This window comes from Bos taurus, chromosome 8 (assembly GCF_002263795.3).
Source record: "Bos taurus isolate L1 Dominette 01449 registration number 42190680 breed Hereford chromosome 8, ARS-UCD2.0, whole genome shotgun sequence".
Lineage (NCBI taxonomy): Eukaryota > Metazoa > Chordata > Mammalia > Artiodactyla > Bovidae > Bos > Bos taurus.
In genome coordinates, this window is record NC_037335.1 from 22,125,104 (window position 1) to 22,146,640 (window position 21,537).

General features: G+C 39.6%; 1 long non-coding RNA gene and 1 other non-coding gene across 2 annotated transcripts in view; one reads left to right on the forward strand and one right to left on the reverse strand.

Moving 5' to 3' along the window:
• Positions 1 to 1,942: 1,942 nt before the first annotated feature.
• The window catches only part of LOC132345928 (uncharacterized), a 68,847-nt gene continuing 49,252 nt past the window's right edge, over positions 1,943 to 21,537 (forward strand). The window contains exon 1 of the long non-coding RNA XR_009495522.1: positions 1,943 to 3,840. This is a non-coding gene — a long non-coding RNA (uncharacterized lncRNA). The remainder of the gene's footprint in view (positions 3,841 to 21,537) is intronic.
• Positions 9,453 to 9,526, reverse strand: TRNAC-ACA (transfer RNA cysteine (anticodon ACA)). Its single transcript has one exon. It is a non-coding gene; the product is annotated as a tRNA-Cys (tRNA).

Sequence of the window (21,537 nt, forward strand, 5' to 3'; positions counted from 1 at the left end):
ATTGAGTATAGATGTATTGGTTTATTTCTGGATTCTCAATTATATTCCACTGAGATATATATATATATATATATATTTTTTAATATCTTCTCCACACTGTTTTTATTACTTTAGCTTTGCAGTATGTTTTGAAATTGAGAAATAAGTATTCTATTTCTGTTCTTCTTTTCAAAAGTATCTTGATCTGTTTCAAGTTTGTATCTGGAGTCCCTTGCAATTCCATGTATGTTTCAGGATCAGCTTTTTCATTTCTACCAAAAAAACAAAAAAGCACATTGGGATTTCCATAGGAATTTCACTGGATATGTAGATTACCTTAGGTACTACTGCCATCTTGACACTATTTAGTCTTCTAATTTATGAACACAGGGTGTCTTTCCATTCATTTAGGTCTTCTTTAATTGCACCTATTTGGTTAAATTTATTTCTAAATATTTTGTTCTTTTTGATGCTACTAAAAATTGAATTTTCTCAATTCCTTATCTGGATTGTTCATTGCTAGTGTTTAGAAATACAACTGATTTTCATGTTGATCTTCTATCCTGCAGTTTCACTGAATTTATTAGCTCTAATAATTTTCTGTGTGTGTGTGTGTATTCTTTATTTTCCATATATGATCATGTCATCTGCAAAGAGGGATAGTTTTACTTGTTTCTTTCCAATTTGGATGTCTCTTATTTCCTTTTTCTTGACATATTGCTCAAGTTATAACTTTCAGGACAATGTTTCTTATACAATTTTGAATAGGAGCAGTGAAAGCAGGCATTGTCGTTGTTGTTCCTGATCTTAGGCATAACTCTTTCAGTCTTTCACTATTGATGTTAGTTGTAGGGTTGGTTTGTTTGTTTCCATAAATGCTCTTAATCAGATTGAGGAAGTTCTCTTTATTCCTAGCTTGTTTAATGTTTTTATCATGGAAAAGTGTTGGATTTTGTAAAATTCTTTTTCTGCATCAATTGAAGATTATATTTTCTTTCATTCTATTAATATGATATATTATAATTGATTGGTTCTTATTTGTGGAACCCCTTGTGAGATAAATATCACCTGGTCATGGTGTGTAATTATTTTAACATTCTGCTGGATTCAGTTTGCAAGGATTTTATTCAGAATTTTTTGCATCTATATTCATAGGGGATATTGGTCTGTAGTTTTTCTCTCTTGTGATGTCTCTGGTTTTGGTATCACATAATATTGGTCCCATCAAATGAGTTAAGAAGTGTTGACTATTTTTCTATTCTTAGAAGAGTTTGAAAAGGATTGGTGTTAATTGTTCTTTAAGCAGTTCATACAATTCACTAGTGAACCAATGATCTGGTCCTGGACTTTTCTTCATCAGAAGGTGGTGTTTTTTTTTATTTTTATTTTTTTAACTACTGATTCAATCTCTGGTTATAAGGCTGTTTAGATTTCTTTTTTTTTTTTCCCCTCTAATCAGTTTTGATAGTCAATATGTTTCTAAGAATATGTCCATTTTATCTAGGTTACCTAATTTGTTAGTGTACATTGTTTATAGTTTACTCTTATAATCTTTTTTATTCCCTTAAAATCGCTAGTAATGTCTCCATTATGCTGTGTTTAAATCATCTCTTTCTTGATTGAGGATTCACTTGAATGCTACAAATGATCAACTATTTCTCAGAGCTCCCATAAAGTCATTTCTGACACCATTTTGGTGTTTCTGTGTCGGGACGGCCCATGGAGCTTCCTATTCTGCCATTTCCACAGATAGCCCTTCTGTCTTTTTTTGTTTGTTTTGCTTTCCAGCCGAACGGCAAAATGACTCTGATGTGCCAGGTTCCGTTCTCTAATCATCCTATGTGACTGGGACTCAGTCTTCCCTGCCCCACCTGCCCACTTTCTGTCCCCCACCACGTCTCTGAAGCCCAGTCTAGCTCTAACACTCAGCTGTATCTGAGAACTCAGTCGTGTCCCACTCTTTGCGACCTCATGGACTGTAGCCCGCCAGGTTCGTCTGTCGATGGAATTTTCCAGGCAAGAATCTTGGAGTGGGTTGCCATTTTCTACTCCAGGAACATTCAGCTAGCCCCTTCCAAAAGTTTCTCCACCCGCTCGCCTTCCTCTTTTTTGCACTGTAAAAGGAGGTTCTTCTTTCCTCAACTCTCTCTCTCCTACACACACAGAGACACGCACGCACACCCTGTTCTTCTCCACGATTCCCGAGCGCCTCACGGCGCTCAGCCGAAGGCCCCAAAGAGGCTCGGGCCAACAGGAGCGGGTCTCGGGCCCTTTACCGAACCCGCGCTCGCCGAGCGGAGCGGAGCGTGCACGTGAGCGTCTCCCGAGCACTCACAGCGCCGCCCGGCAGCCCGCGCCGCCAGCGCGACTGCGAAGTGAAACGCGGGGCTGGGCGGCGGCCTCCTGCGAGCGGCCCGAAAAAAATCGGCGGCTTGCTCTAATTAAAAAAACCAAACGAAAGAGAGCAAGAAGGAAGATGAGAGAAAGGGAACGAGGAAGAGGAAAGGGAGAGGTTTTTAACTGAACGGGCCCCCTCCCGTTGGCTGGCTGGAGGCCGCGGGACCGGAGCTCGGCTCTGAGGTCGGCCTGGGATTTCCCCGTATAACGGACGAAACGTCGGGGTCATCCGGTCGTGGAGGCAAAAAAAAAGGTACTGCCGGACTGAGGCGTTTCTAGCGTCAGTGGGGAGCGCGCAGGGTGCGGCGAACCGAGAGCCCCAGGCTCGCGGAGAGCAGAGCACCCTGGGTTCGGCCGCGTCTCCCAGGTGCCTGCATGGCCCTGGCGGCCGGTGGGAGGGCCCCAGTTCAGCTCAGTTCAGTCGCTCAGTAGTGTCCGATTCTTTGCGACCCCATGGACTGCAGCACGCCAGGCCTCCCTGTCCATCGCTAACTCTTGGAGTTTACTCAAACTCCTGTCCATTGGATCGGTGAAGCCATCCGACCATCTCATCCTCTGTCGTCCCCTTCTCCTCCTACCTTCAATCTTTCCCAGCATCAGGGTCTTTTCAAATGAGTCAGTTCTTTGCATCAGGTGGCCAAAGGATTGGAGGGAGTTTCAGCTTCAGCATCAGTCCTTACAATGAATATTCAGGACTGATTTCCTTTAGGATGGACTGGTTGGATCTTGCAGTTCAAGGTTCTCTCCGGAATCCTCTGCAACTCCACAGTTCAAAAGCATCAATTCTTCGGCGCTCAGCTTGCCTTATAGTCCAACTCTCACATCCATACATGACTACTGGTAAAACCATAGCTTTGACTAGAAGAACCTTTGTTGGCAAAGTAATGTCTCTGCTTTTTAATATGCTCTCTAGGTTGGTCATAACTTTTCTTCCAAGGAGCAAGCAACACCTACCCCCAGAACTCACGTGCGGGACTTAAGCAATAATGGTCAAGCAATAAACAAAAGGATATATGTGTGTGTGTGTGTGTGTGTGTGTAGTTTTCCTGTTTTGTTTTTTTTTTTCTATTTGAATTTTCTTTGAGTGAATTATTTTACAGTAATTTAGACTGTTTTCTGAATTCTCAGTAATCTTTTCCTTTAAATAGCTGACTGAATCAAGTGTTGCCCCAGTTCTGTCTGTACAGGGCTTGGTCTTAGAGAATTGTTTATATTGAGGCATCACAGTTGAGGAACAAGTCTGCATTTATGTTTTCTGCCCCATGTACAGCTACCTGAAATTATTTATCTTCTCTGTTTATTTATATCTGTAAGGTATTTCTGAGCAAACAGAATAATCATTCCCTAAACTCTGCTTCCATTCAGGTGGACAATGTACCTGCCCCAGACCCCACCAGTTTACTAAAAAAAAAAAAAAAAGATATGTGAGATTTGAGGGGGAAGAATGTGAGGAGTTCTGCCTCTGTAAGTAGTCTTCTCTTTCATTAATTTATGCAAGAAATAGCTACTGAGTACCTCTTGTATGTCAGGCACTGTGCCAAGCCATAGGACTATAGGACTCACCATCTCTAACAACAGATAAAAATAAAACATAAAGTACTGGTGTTGATCATAAATCTTCCAATATTCTGTTCTGTCTACTTTCTGAGAAAATCTTTCCTGTTATACAAACTTCTTAACAGACTGAAATCATAACTGTTTCCAATCAAGCTGAATATCCTTGATTCGGTAAAGATTGCCCCAAAGTTTTTTTTAAGTGACTAAGAGAACAAATAAACATGTTAACTCTACCCAGAAGAAGTTACTGAGAGTACTATTTCTTTATTGGAGGAGAGAGAAATAGTGCTACCCTCATTCTAAATCATATAATAAAATGATTCTTCTTATTGTTAATAACTCAAGTGAGAAAACTGTTGTTGCAGATGACATTTGAAGTTGGCAATCTAGGAAACAAATCTCAGGATCCTTCTACTTGATAATGTCTAAGTCACCATTAGTTGCTATATATTTTAAAGCTATTTTGACATACAAAAAGATTTTCTTAGTTGCCATATTTTCAAACTTTGTATGAATGTGCAAGCTCAGTTGTGTCCGACTCTTCATGACCATGTGGACTGTAGCCCACCAAGCTCCTTTGTTCATAGGGTTTCCAGGCAAGAATACTGGAGTGGGTTGCCATTTCTTTCTCCACAAACTTTGTCTAGGAAAGAATAAATAGATTTTCTATTGGCCCAGTAGTAAGAAGAAATAAATTTGGCCTTGGAAATCAAGGAGTCTATCTTTGTAGGTGGGGAAGTGGGGAAACTATTTTTAATGGCACGATAGTAAGAAGAAATAAATTTGGCCTTAGAAATCAAGGAGTCTATCTTTGTGGGTGGGAAACTGGGGAAACTAGTTTGCACAAAGCTAAATAAGAATGACTGTACAGTGGAAGTGAGAAATAGATTTAAGGGACCAGATCTGATAGAGTGCCTGATGAACTATGGACGGAGGTTCGCGACATTGTACAGGTGACAGGAATCAAGACCATCCCCAAGAAAAAGAAATGCAAAAGCAAAATGGCTGTCTGAGGAGGCCTTAAAAATAGCTGTGAAAAGAAGAGAAGGGAAAAGCAAAGGAGAAAAGGAAAGATATTCCCATTTGAATGCAGAGTTCCAAAGAATATCAAGGAGAGATAAGAAAACCTTCCTCAATGATCAGTGCAAAGAAATAGAGGAAAACAATAGATGGGAAAGACTAGACACCTCTTCGAGAAAATTAGAGATACCAAGGAACATTTCACGCAAAGATGGGCTCAATAAAGGACAGAAATGATATGGACCTAACAGAAGCAGAAGATATTAAGAAGAGGTGGCAAGAATACACAGAAGAACTGCACAAAAAAGATCTTCATGACCCAGATAATCACGACGGTGTGATCACTCACACTCACCTAGAGTAAGACATCCTGGAATGTGAAGTCAAGTGGGCCTTAGGAAGCATCACTATGAACAAAGCTAGTGGAAGTGATGGAATTCCAGTTGAGCTATTTTAAATCCTAAAACATGATGCTGTGAAAGTGCTGCACTCAATATGCCAGCAAATTGGGAAAACTCAGCAGTGGCCACAGGACTGGAAAAGGTCAGTTTTCATTCCAATCCCAAAGAAAGGCAATGCCAAAGAATGCTCAAACTACCGCACAATTGCACTCATCTCACACGCTAGTAAAGTACTGCTCAACATTCTCCAAGCCAGGCTTCACCAATACGTGAACCATGAAGTTCCTGATGTTCAAGTTGGTTTTAGAAAAGGCAGAGGAACCAGAGATCAAATTGCCAACATCTGCTGGATCATGGAAAAAGCAAGAGAGTTCCAGAAAAGCGTCTATTTCTGCTTTATTGACTATGCCAAAGCCTTTGACTGTGTGGATTACAACAAACTGTGGAAAATTCTGAAGGAGATGGGAATACCAGACCGCCTGACCTGCCTCTTGAGAAACCTATATGCAGGTCAGGAAGCAGCAGTTAGAACTGGACATGGAACAACAGACTGGTTCCAAATAGGAAAAGGAGCACATCAAGGCTGTATATTGTCACCCTACTTATTTAACTTCTATGCAGAATACATCATGAGAAATGCTGGGCTGAGGGAAGCACAAGCTGGAATCAAGATTGCTGGGAGAAATATCAGTAACCTCAGATATGCAGATGACACCACCCTTATGGCAGAAAGTGAAGAAGAACTAAAGAGCCTCTTGATGAAAGTGAAAGAGGAGAGTAAAAAAATTGGCTTAAAGCTCAACATTCAGAAAACTGAGATCATGGCATTGGGTCCCATCACTTCATGGCAAATATATGGGGAAAGAGGGGAAACAGTGTCAGACTTCATTTTGGGGGGCTCCAGAATCACTACAGATGGTGACTGCAGCCATGAAATTAAAAGACGCTTACTCCTTGGAAGGAAAGTTATGACCAACCTAGATAGCATATTACAAGGGAAGTCCAGAATATTCAAAAGCAGAGACATTACTTTGCCAACAAAGGTCTGTCTAGTCAAGGCTATGATTTTTCCAGTAGTCATGTATGGATGTTGAGTTGGACTGTAAAGAAAGCTGAGCGCTGAAGAATTGATGCTTTTGAACTGTGGTGTTGGAGAAGACTTGAGAGTCCCTTGGACTGCAAGGAGATCCAACCAGTCCATCCTAAAGGAGATCAGTCCTGGGTGTTCATTGGAAGGACTGATGTTGAAGCTGAAGCTCCAATACTTTAGCCACCTGATGCAAAGAACTGACTCATTTGAAAAGACCCTGATGCTGGCAAAGATTGAGGGCAGGAGGAGAAGGGGACGACAGGATGAGATGATTGGATGGCATCACTGACTCAGTGGACATGAGTTTGAGTAAACTCTGGGAGTTGGTGATGGACAGGGAGGCCTGGCGTGCTGTGGTTCATGGGGTTGCAAAGAGTTGGACACAAGTGAGTGACTGAACTGAACTGAAATAATAATGAAATAAAGTGTTTTCCTACGGACCATTGTGGAGAAGGCAATGGCAACCCACTCCAGTACTCTTGCCTGGAGAATCGCAGGGATGGAGGAGCCTGGTCGGCTGCCGTCTGTGGGGTTGCACAGAGGCTGACACAACTGGTGCGACTTGGCAGCAGCAGCAGCAGCAAGGACCATTGAGATGAGATTGATGAAAGGAGGGAGGAGAGAGATGGCTACAGTGTGTTTCTTTTTTGCCAGAAAAAGTACCTGATGTAAATACTTACCAGGAAGGGGCAGTGGGTCCAGGCTAGAACCAAAGGTGGATGTTTCTGGAGAGTTCAATCAGAAAGTGACCCAGGGTAGTGAGGGGTTGATCACTTTGAAAGGAGAGTTATCTTTCAAATGGAAGAGCAGAATTAATAATTTCCATGCCCAGCCCTGTATGAAATAGATCAATCATGTTTAAAGTAAAAGAGAGGGAAATAGGTTTCACAGTTTCAGTTGATAAGTAGTACCATTGCAGGAAGTGAGGGTTGATGAACTGCAACTTGCCCCTGGGCAAGGTTGAAAGAGCTACCTTTGGGTGCCAAATGCAAATGAAGTAAATTTTTTCTTTTTTTTCCTTTTCTTTGTATAAGAAAACACTACGTATGACAGAAAACAACAAAATTCTGTAAGGCAAGATTCCTTCAATTAAAAAATAAATTAATTAAAAAAAATATTACCAAGTGTTGGCAGAGGAGTATAAATAAATATTGGTGGGGGGGGGCAGTAAAATTATATAACATCTACAGAGGAAAATTATCAGTATCCATGAAAAATTTAAGGGGCATCTTTTGTATTCAGCAATTGCTCCTCTAGATATTATTCTGCAGATACATTTACATGTGTGCAAAATGGCCTATGTATAACAATAGCCACTGTAGCTTTGTAATAACAGAAGATATTAAACAACTGCAGTTGCCACAAATGAGGGATTAATTAAATTATGAGTTTTCCCTAAAATTAGTAATGTACAGCTATTAACCAGAATGTAGCAGATCTAGCAAATATGAAATGATTTCCAAGGTACATTGTTGAGTGAAATAAGAAAAGTACAGGACTATGTGTGTAAAATACTTCAAATTAGATTTTAGGTATATTTGTATGTGTGCTTGTATATACATGGAATATTTCTGAAAAGACACAGAAAAAGTTGCTGACTATTGTCTCAAGGGAGGGAGGTAGATGACTACAGGCTGTGTGGAGGGAGATTTACTTTGTACTGAATACAGTTTACTGCCAGTTTAAAAAACAAGGGTATGAACTATCTAATACAAGTAAAACAAACACCTAGTAAAGTGAAACAGGTACTGGTAGAAGGAAGTAGTTTTGTTGAACTCACCACATTCTGTTTTGTAAGAATTCTGTTACTGTCAAAATTGCATTTACAGGAAGAGAACAAAGAAAACCTTAGGGTAAGTCATTTCAGTTAGTCTCTTATCTAAGCCTTCATTTCCTTATTTGTAAAATGGGTATGAGGATGACTACAACAACAGAGTTGTTGTCTGGAAGCATAAAGAATATAAATCATTATACATACAAAAGCACACACACACACATATTCACTCACTCACTTTTGGCTCAGACTTCCAGTTTCCCCAAAGCAGTTTCCAAATGAAGACCAAGCTGGGCTTGAAGCAGAAAGAATTTAGGCACAACTCAGGCATATTCTCACCAGCACAGGATTTATCATTAGCAGTAAATCTCATCCCCTTGGATTTCATTCACTAAACAAACATTACCAGTCAAGTACTGTGCTGGCTGCTTGGATACAATGATGAACAAGATAAAATTGTGCTTTAAAAAGTATTATGCAGTTTATACATGAGTGTGTCTGCCTTCAAATAATATAGAACAAAATTAATGTTTCCCTTTGCTACTGCTCTTCTGCCCAGAGGTAACTGCTGATATCTTCATAAAAGTGGGGACAATACTTTATGATTTATGGTTTTGTTTGGTACATATTGTTTCCCCCCTAAAAATAGCATTATACAGTATGTACTGTTATGTTACTGTCTAAAATATCAATGTCTTTGAGATTTTTGCAAAGAATCAGAAAAATTCTTGCTTATTCTTTTAAATTGTTGTAGGTAGCCTATCGTATGCTTCCCTTGTGGCTCAGCTGGTAAAGAATCTGCCTGCAACGTGGGACACCTGGATTCGATCCCCAGGTCGGGCAGATCCCCCAGAGAGAATATGGCAGCCCACTCCAGTACTTGTGCCTGGAGAACTCCATGGACAGAGGAGTGGGACAGGCTGCAGTCCATGGAATCACAAAGAGTTGGATTACAAATCACAAAAAGTTAGTGCGACTAACTTTCTATTGTATGGGTAAATGCACCATTTAATCATTCCCTTACTGATAGACACTTAAGTCATTTTCTATTTTTACTAGTATAAAATGGGCTACTAATCCTTGGTGAAAGTGAAGTCGCTCAGTCGTATCCAACTCTTTGGACCAACTCTTTGCGAGTCCGTGGACTGTGGCCTACCAGGCTCCTCCATCTATCCTTGGGATTTTCAAGGTAAGAGTACTGGAGTGGGTTGCCATTTTCTTCTCCAGGGGGATCTTCCCCAACCCAGGGATCGAACCCGGGTCTCCTGCATTGTAGGCAGATGCTTTTACCATCTGAGCCACCAGGGAAGTCCTATCCTTGGTTATATATGCTGCAAATGTTTTCTGCCAGCTTGTTGTTTGTGCTTTTGCTTTATGTAATTTAGATTACAGAGTTTTAAAATATTAATGGAAATAAATATCAGTTTTTTAAAAAGCAGTCTTAACAATATTGTTGTCTTAAGACCTTTGACACACCCAAGATTGTGATTACATTCTCCTACATTTGCTGTTAATACTTGACATTTACTTATTTTGTTGACCTGTACTTTATTTTCCCTTTATGTGAAATTGTGGTATAGGCATTATAATGCCCTTCCCCCAAGATGTCCATGTCCTAATCCCTGGAAATTGAGTATGTTAAGTTACAAGGCAAATGAAATGAAGGTTTCAGGTGGAATTAAGGTTGGTAATCAGCAGACTTTGAGATGGTGTATTAGTTTCCTATTGTTACTAAGATTTAGTAGCTTAAAACAATACATGTGTATTTTCTTACAGTTTTGGATTTCACAAGGCCAAAATCAGTTTAACTGGGCTAAAATAAAAATGTTTGTATGGCTAATTTTTTCCTGGAGTCTCTGAATGTAAAGTCCCTTTTCTTGTCTTCTAGTGGACACTTGTATTCCTTGGATAGGGATCCCTTCCTCTATCTTGGAAGCATAAATCTCTCTAATCTCTGCTTCTGTCATATCTCTTTCATAAAATCTCCTTCAATCTCCCTCTTATAAGGACACTTATAATTACAGTTCACCCAGATAATCTAGGATAATTTCCCTATTTCAAAATCCTTAATTTAATTACATATGCAGAAGTACCTCTTTCCATATGGCAGTAATCATAGGTTCCAGGAATTCAGACTTGGATATCTTTGGAGGACATTAGTCACTCTCCCACATATAGGGAGATTATCCAGATGGTCCCAATGTAATTATATAAATGGGAGACAGAGGCATAACAAAGAGCCAGAGAGTTAGCAGTGGGAGTCTTAGTCTGATGTGGATGGCTCTGAAGATGAAATAGAGAGGGCAGTAAGCATAGGAATGTGGGTAGCCTCTAGAGAGTAGAAAAGGTAAGAAACGAATTATCCTTCAGAGCCTCAAAAAAGAATTGATTTAACCCAGTCAGACCCATTTCAGAGTTCTTTTTTAAAATTTAACTTTTAGAGCACGTAGCCTGAGATTTACCCTCTTAATAATTTTTAAGTGTCCAATACAGTCTTGTTAACTATAGGATAGATAACAGTATATTGTATAACAGATCTTTAGAACTTATTCATCTTACTTAACTAAAACTTTATGCCTGTTGATTAATAATTCATACCACCCCTCTGCCCCTTGGCAACCACCATTGCACATTTTGATTCTATGATTTTGATGATTTTATATACCTTATATAAGTGAAGTCATGTAATTCTTGTCTTTCTGTGACTGGTTTATTTCAGTTAGCATAAAATCTTCAAAGTTCATCCATGTTGTTGCATGTTGCAGAGTTTCCTTCTTTTTAAAGGCTAAATAATAATCCATTGTATGTGTATAGTATTGTTTCTTCATTCATCTGTTGATAGGCATTTATGTTGTTTTCACATCTTGGCTATCGTGAATGATGGTGTAATGAACATGGAAGTGCTAATATTTCTTTGAGATCTTGGTTTCAGTTCTTTTGGATAAATACCTAAAAGTGGGATTCCTTGGTCATATGGTAGTTCTGTTTTTTTTTAAGAACCTTTATGTGGTTTACCATAGTGGCTATACTGTTTTGCATTTCTACCAACAGTGCACAAAGGTTCCAGTTTTTCCACATCCTCATCAACTCTTGTGATCTTTTTTTTTTTTTTTTTAAATAATAACCATCCTTACAGGTATGAGACGATATTTCATTGTGGCTTTGATTCGTATTTCCTTTACATTTATAGACTGTGGAACATTTTTTCATGTACCTGATAGACATTAATATATCTTCTTTGGATAAATGCCTATTCAGGTCCTTCAGTTCAGTTAGTCGCTCAGTCGTGTCTGACTCTTTGAGACCCCATGAATCGCAGCACGCCAGGCCTCCCTGTCCATCACCAACTCCCGGAGTTCACTCAGACTCACGTCCATCGAGTCAGTGATGCCATCCAGCCATCTCATCCTCTGTCGTCCCCTTCTCCTCCTGCCCCCAATCCCTCCCAGCATCAGAGTCTTTGCCAATGAGTCAACTCTTCACATGAGGTGGCCAAAGTACTGGAGTTTCAGCTTCAGCATCATTCCCTCCAAAGAAATCCCAGGGCTGATCTCCTTCAGAATGGACTGGTTGGAGCTCCTTGCAGTCCAAGGGACTCTCAAGAGTCTTCTCCAACACCACAGTTCAAAAGCATCAATTCTTTGGCACTCAGCTTTCTTCACAGTCCAACCCTCACATCCATACATGACCACTGGAAAAACCATAGCCTTGACTAGATGGACCTTTGTTGGCAAAGTAATGTCTCTTCTTTTCAATATGCTATCTAGGTTGGTCATAACTTTCCTTCCAAGGAGTAAGCATCTTTTAATTTCATGGCTGCAATCACCATCTGCAGTGATTTTGGAACCTAACAAAATAAAGTCTGACACTGTTTCCACTGTTTCCCCATCTATTTCCCATGAAGTGATGGGACCAGATGCCATGATCTTCGTTTTCTGAATGTTGAGCTTTAAGCCAACTTTTTCACTCTCCACTTGCACTTTCATCAAGAGGCTTTTTAGTTCCTCTTCACTTTCTGCCATAAGGGTGGTGGCATCTGCATATCTGAGGTTCTTGATATTTCTCCCAACAATCTTGATTCCAGCTTGTGCTTCTTCCAGCCCAGCATTTCTCATGATGTACTCTGCATAGAAGTTAAATAAGCAGAGTGACAATATACAGTCTTCATGTACTCCTTTTCCTATTTGGAACCAGTCTGTTGTTCCATGTCCAATTCTAACTGTTGCTTCCTGACCTGCATACAGATTTCTCAAGAGGCAGGTCAGGTGGTCTGGTATTCCCATCTCTTTCAGAATTTTCCACAGTTTATTGGGATCCACACAGTCAAAGGCTTTGGCATAGTCAATAAAGCAGAAATAGGTGTTTTTCTGGAACTCTCTTGCTTTTATGATGATCCAGCGGATGTTGGCAATTTGATCTCTGGTTCCTCTGTCTTTTCTAAAACCAGCTTGAACATCAGGAAGTTCATGGTTCACGTATTGGTGAAGCCTGGCTTGGAGAATTTTGAGCAGTACTTTACTAGCGTGTGAGATGAGTGCAGTTGTGTGGTAGTTTGAGCATTCTTTGGCATTGCCTTTCTTTGGGATGGGAATGAAAACTGACCTTTTCCAGTCCTGTGGCCACTGCTGAGTTTTCCAAATTTGCTGGCATATTGAGTGCAGCACTTTAACAGCATCATTTGTGTGCTGTGAAACTTTCAGGATTTGGAATAGCTCAACTGGAATTCCATCACCTCCACTAGCTTTGTTCATAGTGATGCTTTCTAAGGCCCACTTGACTTCACATTCCAGGATGTCTGGCTCTAGGTGAGTGATCACACCATCATTATTATCTTGGTCGTGAAGATCTTTTTTGTACAGTTCTTCTGTGTATTCTTGTCACCTCTTCTTAATATCTTCTGCTTCTCAAAAATGACAGAATGATCTCTGATCGTTTCCAAGGCGAACCATTCAATATCACAGTAATCCAAGTCTATGCCTCAACCAGTAATGCTGAAGAAGCTGAAGTTGAACGGTTCTGTGAAGACCTACAAGACCTTTTAGAACTAATACCCAAAAAAAGATGTCCTTTTCCTTATAGGGGACTGGAATGCAAAAGTCAGAAGTCAAGAAACACCTGGAGTAACAGGCAAATTTGGCCTTGGAATACGGAATGAAGCAGGGCAAAGACTAATAGAGTTTTGCCAAGTAAACGAACTAGTCATAGCAAACACCCTCTTCCAACAACACAAGAGAAGACTCTGTACATGGACATCACCAGATGGTCAACACCAAAATCAGATTGATTATATTCTTTGCAACCAAAGATGGAGAAGCTCTATACAGTCAGCAAAAACAAGACCAGGAGCTGACTGTGGCTCAGATCATGAGCTCCTTATTGCCAAATTCAGACTTAAATTGAAGAAAGTAGGGAAAACCACTAGACCATTCAGGTATGACCTAAATCAAATCCCTTATGATTATACAGTGGAAGTGAAAAATAGATTTAAGGGCTTAGATCTGATAGATAGAGTGCATGATGAACTATGGAAGGAGGTTCATGACATTGTACAAGAGACAGGGATCAAGACCATCCCCATGGAAAAGAAATGCAAAAAAGCAAAATGGCTGTCTGGGGAGGCCTTACAAATAGCTGTGAAAAGAAGAGAAGTGAAAAGCAAAGGAGAAAAGGAAAGATATAAGCATTTGAATGCAGAGTTCCAAAGAATAGCAAGAAGAGATAAGAAAGCCTTCCTCAGCGATCAATGCAAAGAAACAGAGGAAAACAACAGAATGGGAAACACTAGGGATCTCTTCAAGAAAATCAGAGATACCAAAGGAACATTTCATGCAAAGATGGGCTCGATAAAGGACAGAAATGGTATGGACCTAACAGAAGCAGAAGATATTAAGAAGAGCTGGCAAGAATACACAGAAGAACTGTACAAAAAAGATCTTCATGACCCAGATAATCACGATGGTGTGATCACTGACCTAGAGCCAGACATCCTGGAATGTGAAGTCAAGTGGGCCTTAGAAAGCATCACTATGAACAAAGCTAGTGGAGGTGATGGAATTCCAGTTGAGCTATTCCAAATCCTGAAAGATGATGCTGTGAAAGTGCTGCACTCAATATGCCAGCAAATTTGGAAAACTCAGCAGTGGCCACAGGACTGGAAAAGGTCAGTTTTCATTCCAATCCCAAAGAAAGGCAATGCCAAAGAATGCTCAGACTACCACACAACTGCACTCATCTCACACGCTAGTAAAGTACTGCTCAAAATTCTCCAAGCCAGGCTTCACCAATACGTGAACCATGAACTTCCTGATGTTCAAGCTGGTTTTAGAAAAGGCAGAGGAACCAGAGATCAAATTGCCAACATCCGCTGGATCATCATAAAAGCAAGAGAGTTCCAGAAAAGCATCTATTTCTGCTTTATTGACTATGCCAAAGCCTTTGACTGTGTGGATCCCAATAAACTGTGGAAAATTCTGAAAGAGATGGGAATACCAGACCACCTGATCTGCCTTTTGAGAAACCTATATGCAGGTCAGGAAGCAACAGTTAGAACTGGACATGGAACAGACTGGTTCCAAATAGGAAAAGGAGTTCGTCAAGGCTGTATATTGTCACCCTGTTCATTTAACTTCTATGCAGAGTACATCATGAGAAATGCTGGACTGGAAGAAACACAAGCTGGAATCAAGATTTCTGGGAGAAATATCAATAACCTCAGATATGCAGATGCCACCACCCTTATGGCAGAAAGTGAAGAGGAACTAAAAAGCCTCTTGATGAAAGTGCAAGTGGAGAGTGAAAAAGTTGGCTTAAAGCTCAACATTCAGAAAATGAAGATCATGGCATCTGGTCCCATCACTTCATGGGAAATAGATGGGGTAACAGTGGAAACAGTGTCAGACTTTATGTTTCTGGTCTCCAAAATCACTGCAGATGGTGACTGTAGCCATGAAATTAAAAGACACTTACTCCTTGGAAGGAAAGTTATGACCAACCTAGATAGCATATTCAAAAGCAGAGACATTACTTTGCCAACAAAGGTCCATCTAGTCAAGGCTATGGTTTTTCCTGTGGTCATGTATGGATGTGAGAGTTGAACTATGAAGAAGGCTAAGCACTGAAGAATTGATGCTTTTGAACTGTGGTGTTGGAGAAGACTCTTGAGAGTCCCTTGGACTGCAAGGAGCTCCAACCAGTCCATTCTGAAGGAGATCAGCCCTGGGATTTCTTTGGAGGGAATGATGCTGAAGCTGAAACTCCAGTACTTTGGCCACCTCATGTGAAGAGTTGACTCATTGGCAAAGACTCTGATGCTGGGAGGGATTGGGGGCAGGAGGAGAAGGGGACGACAGAGGATGAGATGGCTGGATGGCATCACTGACTCGATGGACGTGAGTCTGAGTGAACTCCAGGAGATGGTAATGGACAGAGAGGCCTGGCGTGCTGCGATTCGTGGTGTTGCAAAGAGTCGGACGTCACTGAGTGACTGATCTGATATATATATATATATATATATATATATATATATATATATGAATTATATAGTTTGCAAATGTTTTCTCTGAGTTCACAAATTACCTTTTCACTTTCTTGTTTCTGTTGCTATAAAGAGGCTTTTTAGTTTGATGTAGTCCCAGTTAACTGTTTTTCTTTTCTTGCCTGAGGTATTGTTGTCATATACAAAAAAAGTCATTGTCAAGACCAGTATCACAAAGCTTTTCCCCTACATTTTCTTTTAGGAGTTTTACACTTTCTTATCTCTTCTTTAAATGTTAATCCATTTTGAGTGATTTGTGTATATGGTATAAAACAAGGGTAAGGTTTCATTCTTTTGCATGTGAATATCCAGTTTTCTTAACACCATTTGTTGGGGAAATTGTCCTTTCCCTATTGTGTATTCTTGGCAGTTTCAGTAAAGATCAGGTTGACCATATATGCATATGTTTATTTCTGGGCTCTTTAATCTGTTCCATTGGTTAGATCTCTGTCTTATGCAGGCACAGTACTGTTTTAACTTCTGTAGCTCTGTAGTATATTTTGAAATCAGGAAGTGGGGTGTTTCAGCTTTGCAGGATTGCTTTTTCTATTCATGTCCTTCAGTGTTTCCATATGACTTTTAGGATTGTTTTTTCTATTTCTGTGAAAAATACCACTAGAATTTTGGTAGCGGTTACATAGAGTCTGTAGATCACTTTGGGTTGTATGGACATTTTAACAACATTAATTCCTCAGTTCCTGGACATGAATATCTTTCCATTTGTTTGTGTCTTTATCAGTGTCTTATAGGTTTTAGTGTACAAGTCTTTAACCTCCTTGTTTAAATTTATCCCTAAATATACTAAATATGTATATTTATATTTATATGTGTATTCCTAAATTCCTAAATATGTTTTTATGCTATTGTGAATGAGATTGTTTCTTTAATTTTCTTTTCCAATAGTTCACTGTTAGTATATAGAAATGCAACTGATTTTTGTATGTTGATTTTGTATCCTGCAACTTTACCAAATTTGTTAGTTGTAACACCTTTATGGTGGAGTCTTTAGGATTTTCTGTATGTGGTGTGTGTATATATATATATATATACATATATATATATGATCATGTCATTTGCAAACATGGATAATTTTAGATCTTATTTTCCAATTTGGATGCCTTTTATTTCTTTTTCTTGCCTAAAGTGCTCTACCTCTAACTTCTAGTACTATGTTAAATAGAAGTAGCATAGCAGTCATCTTTATCTGTTATTGATATTAGAGGAAAAGCTTTCAATTTTTTTTTTTACCATTTAGTGTGATGTTACCTGTGTGCTTATCATATATGGCTTCTGTTATGTTGAGGTAATTTCCTTATATTGAGATTTTTTTAATCCTGAAAGGATATTTGAATTTTGTCAAGTGCTTTTTGTGTATCTATTGAGATGATTCTATAATTTTTATTCTATATTCTGGCCTTATGGTGTGACACATTGATTTGTATATGTTGAACCATCCTTGCATCCCAGGGATAAATCCCACTTGGTCATAATCCATGATCCTTTTAAATAGCTGTTGAATTTGGTTTGCTGGTATTTTGTTTAGAATTTTTGTATCTGTATTCATCTGGGATATTGGTCTATAGTTTTCTTTTCTTGCTTGTTATCAGGGTAATTCTGGTACCTGGCTTTAGTATCAGGGTGGCACTGACCTTGTAAATGAATTTGGATATGTATACTTCTCTTTGAGTTTTGGGAAGAGTTTGAGACAGATTGGCATTCATGTTTTTATTTTGTCATCTCTTTTTTTTTTCTTCTAAGTCGTCTAAGAGTTTGTCAATTTTGTTTATCTTTTCATGATATCACCTCTTAATTTTGTTGGTTTTTTCACATTGTTAATCTGTTCTCTCTTTCACTTACTTATGTTTTAATCTTTTTTATTGCCATCATTTTGATAACTTTAGGCTTAATTTGTTCTTCTTGTTATAGCTTCCTGGGGTATAAAGTTAGGTTGTTTGAGTTTTTTTTTCTTTTTTAATATAAGCATTTATGTCAACAAACTTCCCTCTTTGTACTGCTTTTGTTGTCAGTCAGTTCCGTTGCTCAGTCATCTGACTCTTTGCAACCCCGTGGACTGCAGCACACCAGGCTTCCCTGCCCATCACCAACTCCCGGAGCTTGCTCAAACTCATGTCTATTGAGTTGGTGATGCCATGCAACCATCTCATCCTCTTTAATCCCCTTCTCCTCCTGCCTTCAGTCTTTCCCAGCATCAGAGTCTTTTCCAATGAGTTGACTCTTTCCATCAGGTGGCCAAAGTGTTGGAGCTTCAGCTTCAACATCAGTCCTTCCAATAAATATTCAGGACTGATTTTCTGAATATTTTGTTGTACCTCATGTATTTTGATATGTTGTGTTTTTGTTTATCACAAGGTATATTCCAATTACCTTTAAACCTAGTTGGTCAGGAGTATTATTGCTTAATTTCCACATTTGTTAATTTTCCCATTTATCATCTACTGTTGACTACTAGTTTCATTCCATTGTGGGCAGAAAAGATACTTGGTATAATTTCAGTCTTCTTAAACTTCTTAAGACATGATTTGTGACCTAAATATGAGCTTCCCGGAGAATGTTCCATGTGCACTTAAGAAGAATGTGTATTCTATTGATACAGTGTGGAATGTTCTTTATGTCTCTTAGGTCCATTTAGTCTATAGTTTTATTCAAGTTCTCTGTTTCCTTTTTGATCTGTCTGAATGTTCTCTCCATTATTGAGAGTGGAGTCTTTTACTGTTACTATCTTGTCTTGTATTGCTTATTTCTCCCTTCAAATGCTCAATGTTTGCTTTATATATTTAGATGTTTTGATGTTTTATATATATGTATATATATACACACACATATATGTGTATAGTGTGTACATGTATGTATATATACACATACATATATTTAGGCATGTATGCTCAGTCGTTCAATTTTTCCAACTTTTTTGTGACCCCATGAACTGTAGCCCAGCAGGCTCCTCTGTCTATGGGGATTTCCCAGGCAGGAATTCTGGAGTGGGTTGCCATTTTCTTCTCCAGGGCATGCTACTCAGGGATTGAACTTGCATCCCCTGTCTCTTGCATTGGCTGCTAAGTCAGTTCAGTCATGTCCAACTCTGTGTGACCCCATAGACGGCAGCCCACCAGGCTCTCCCATCCCTGGGATTCTCCAGGCAAGAACACTGGAGTGGGTTGCCATTTCCTTCTCCAATGCATGAAAGTGAAAAGGGAAAGTGAAGTCACTCAGTCGTGTCCGACCCCTAGCGACCCCATGGACTGCAGCCCACCAGGCTCCCCTGTCCATGGGATTTTCCAGGCAAGAGTACTGGAGTGGGGTGCCATTGCTTGCATTGGCAGGCAGATTCTTTACCACTAGGTCATGAGAGAAGCCCCATCTTATAAATGAGGAAGCAAAGGCTTAGAGAGGTGCTGAACCTTGCCCAGCCATATATATCCAGTGAATGGTAGAGCCAGAATTTGATCCTAGTTCTGTCCAGGAGAATGGACTATGCTCATTGAGCCTGATATTGCTCTACACTGGGAGGTCTTTAGGCCTTTCTCAAAAATGCATTTGGGATTAAAGCCACCTTTGCTTCTTATTCCTGTTTTCATCAGTCAGAAACCTCAGTGTAGGTAAGCATTCCTGACCAATTTCCTCTCTCTGCCCTTCATGCTCATGCTGCTAAGTCGCTTCAGTCGTGTCTGACTCTGTGCGACCCCATAGACGGCAGCCCACCAGGCTCCCCTGTCCCTGGGATTCTCCAGGCAAGAACACTGGAGTGGGTTGCCACTTCCTTCTCCAATGCATGAAAGTGAAAAGTGAAAGTGAAGTCTCTCAGTTGTATCCGACTCTTCGCAACCCCATGGATTGCAGCCTACCAGGCTCCTCCGTCCATGGGATTTTCCAGACAAGAGTGCTGGAGTGGGTTGCCATTGCCTTCTCCATTCATACTCAGAATGCTCCATAATCCCTTGTCCTTAACCCAAATCTCTCCCACCTCCCAAACTTTCCACTGTGTTCCTAGTACTCCTACTCTGTATCAGCTAATGCTGTGTAGCCTCAATTTCTTTTTAGTTTCTGCTTCCTTCTTGAAGAGTATAAATGTAATCCAGCTCTCTCTTGAGGATATGGAATTTCCTGAAGGTCTCTGATATGAAAATTTTTATTCTCCTTAGCAACTCATTTGAAGTTAGGAGGTGAATTTGAGACCTTCTTTGTTCACCTTGTATCTTTCCCAACTGTTGTGGATTGAATTTTATACCTGCAAAATACATATGTTGAAATTGTAGCCTCTAGTACCTCAAAAATGTGACCTTGTTTGGAAATAGGGTCATTGCAGATGTAATTAATTAAGGTGAGGATTAGGGTGAAGCCCTAATTTAATAAGACTGATGTCCTTATAAAAAAGGGAAATTTAGGCACAGATATGAACATAAGGAGGATGCCATATGAAGATGAAGCAGAAACCAAGCCAAGGGACACCAAAGATTGCCAGCAAACTGCCATAACCTGGGGGCAAGGAATGGAACAGAGCCTGCCTCTTCACTCTTAGAAGGAACCCATTTTACAGACACCTTGACTTCTAGCTTTTTAGAACTGTGAGCCAATATATTCCTATTGTTTATGCCATCTAGTTTGTGATACTTTCTTATGGCAACCCTAGCAAATTAACACACCAACTGTCTGATAAAAATCTTGTTTCACTTTAAGGCTCAGACCATTCAACCCAGCTCATTTTTCAGATCTCAGTTAAATGGTTATTTCCTCCAGATTACTTCCTTGATTAGAGTCTTTGGTATAAGTGCTCACAGAATGATTTTCATTCTTTTTGGAACACATATTTACCTAAGTTTGCAGTTGTGCAGAAGGTAGTTGTTTAATTGATATTTGGCTTTACTCCTTGCTCCAAAACTCCTTGACTCCAGGAAAAGTTTCTGTTGTGCTCACCATCATATCCCAGAGTAGGTGCTGGGTAGGTGCAAATATTTGTTGAATGAATTAAAGCACTCCATTGTTTTAGAAGTTAATTCCTTTTTGAAATACAAATAACCTTTGGCAAATATAATCCACCAAACCTTATCAGTTAACTGATATTTAATATGTACATGAAGATTAGGTCCAAAAGGACTCTGAGTTTTTGTGTTATCACATAATTGCTTCCTAAATGACACTTGGCTTCTTTGTGAGTCCTATTTCTTGCTTTTGTCTACTTTTGATGACTGTTTTATTGACTTTTTTCTGGCTGATTTGAATTTTTTATTGACAACCCTGTGGTCTTCAAAATCTTATTATCTTTAGCAGCAGTTGCCTCAGATACTTTAAGATTTTAGGCAGTTGTTGTGACATCTTCATTTGTTGTAGCCATTACGTGGTGTCTTGGCCATACTCCTACATTTGGGCTTATTTATCTTCTAGTCAAGATTTTAGAACATTAAGAGATAGATGGCCTACCATTATTTTTAGCCCTAGATGTAGGAAACTTGCTCTTTTTCAAATGGTACTAATAATAGCTTGTGCTATCTTGAAACTAGCCAAGGATGCACCATTATGCAACTTGGGGCAGACGATGCCCTGGTGATGTCCACTAAAAAAAATAGTCACAATGCAGAAGTTGAGAGTTATGTTTTATTTGGTGGGGATTTTTTAGGACTTCAAGCCCAGGAGTCAGTATCTCAAGTAACTGAGAGAACTGCTCCGAGGAGGTGGGGGGAAGAGTCAGGATATATAGATGTTTGCAACAAAGGGCAAGTAATCTAAACATCAGAAGTATTTTTGTGAATTAAAGAAAACCAGATATCTC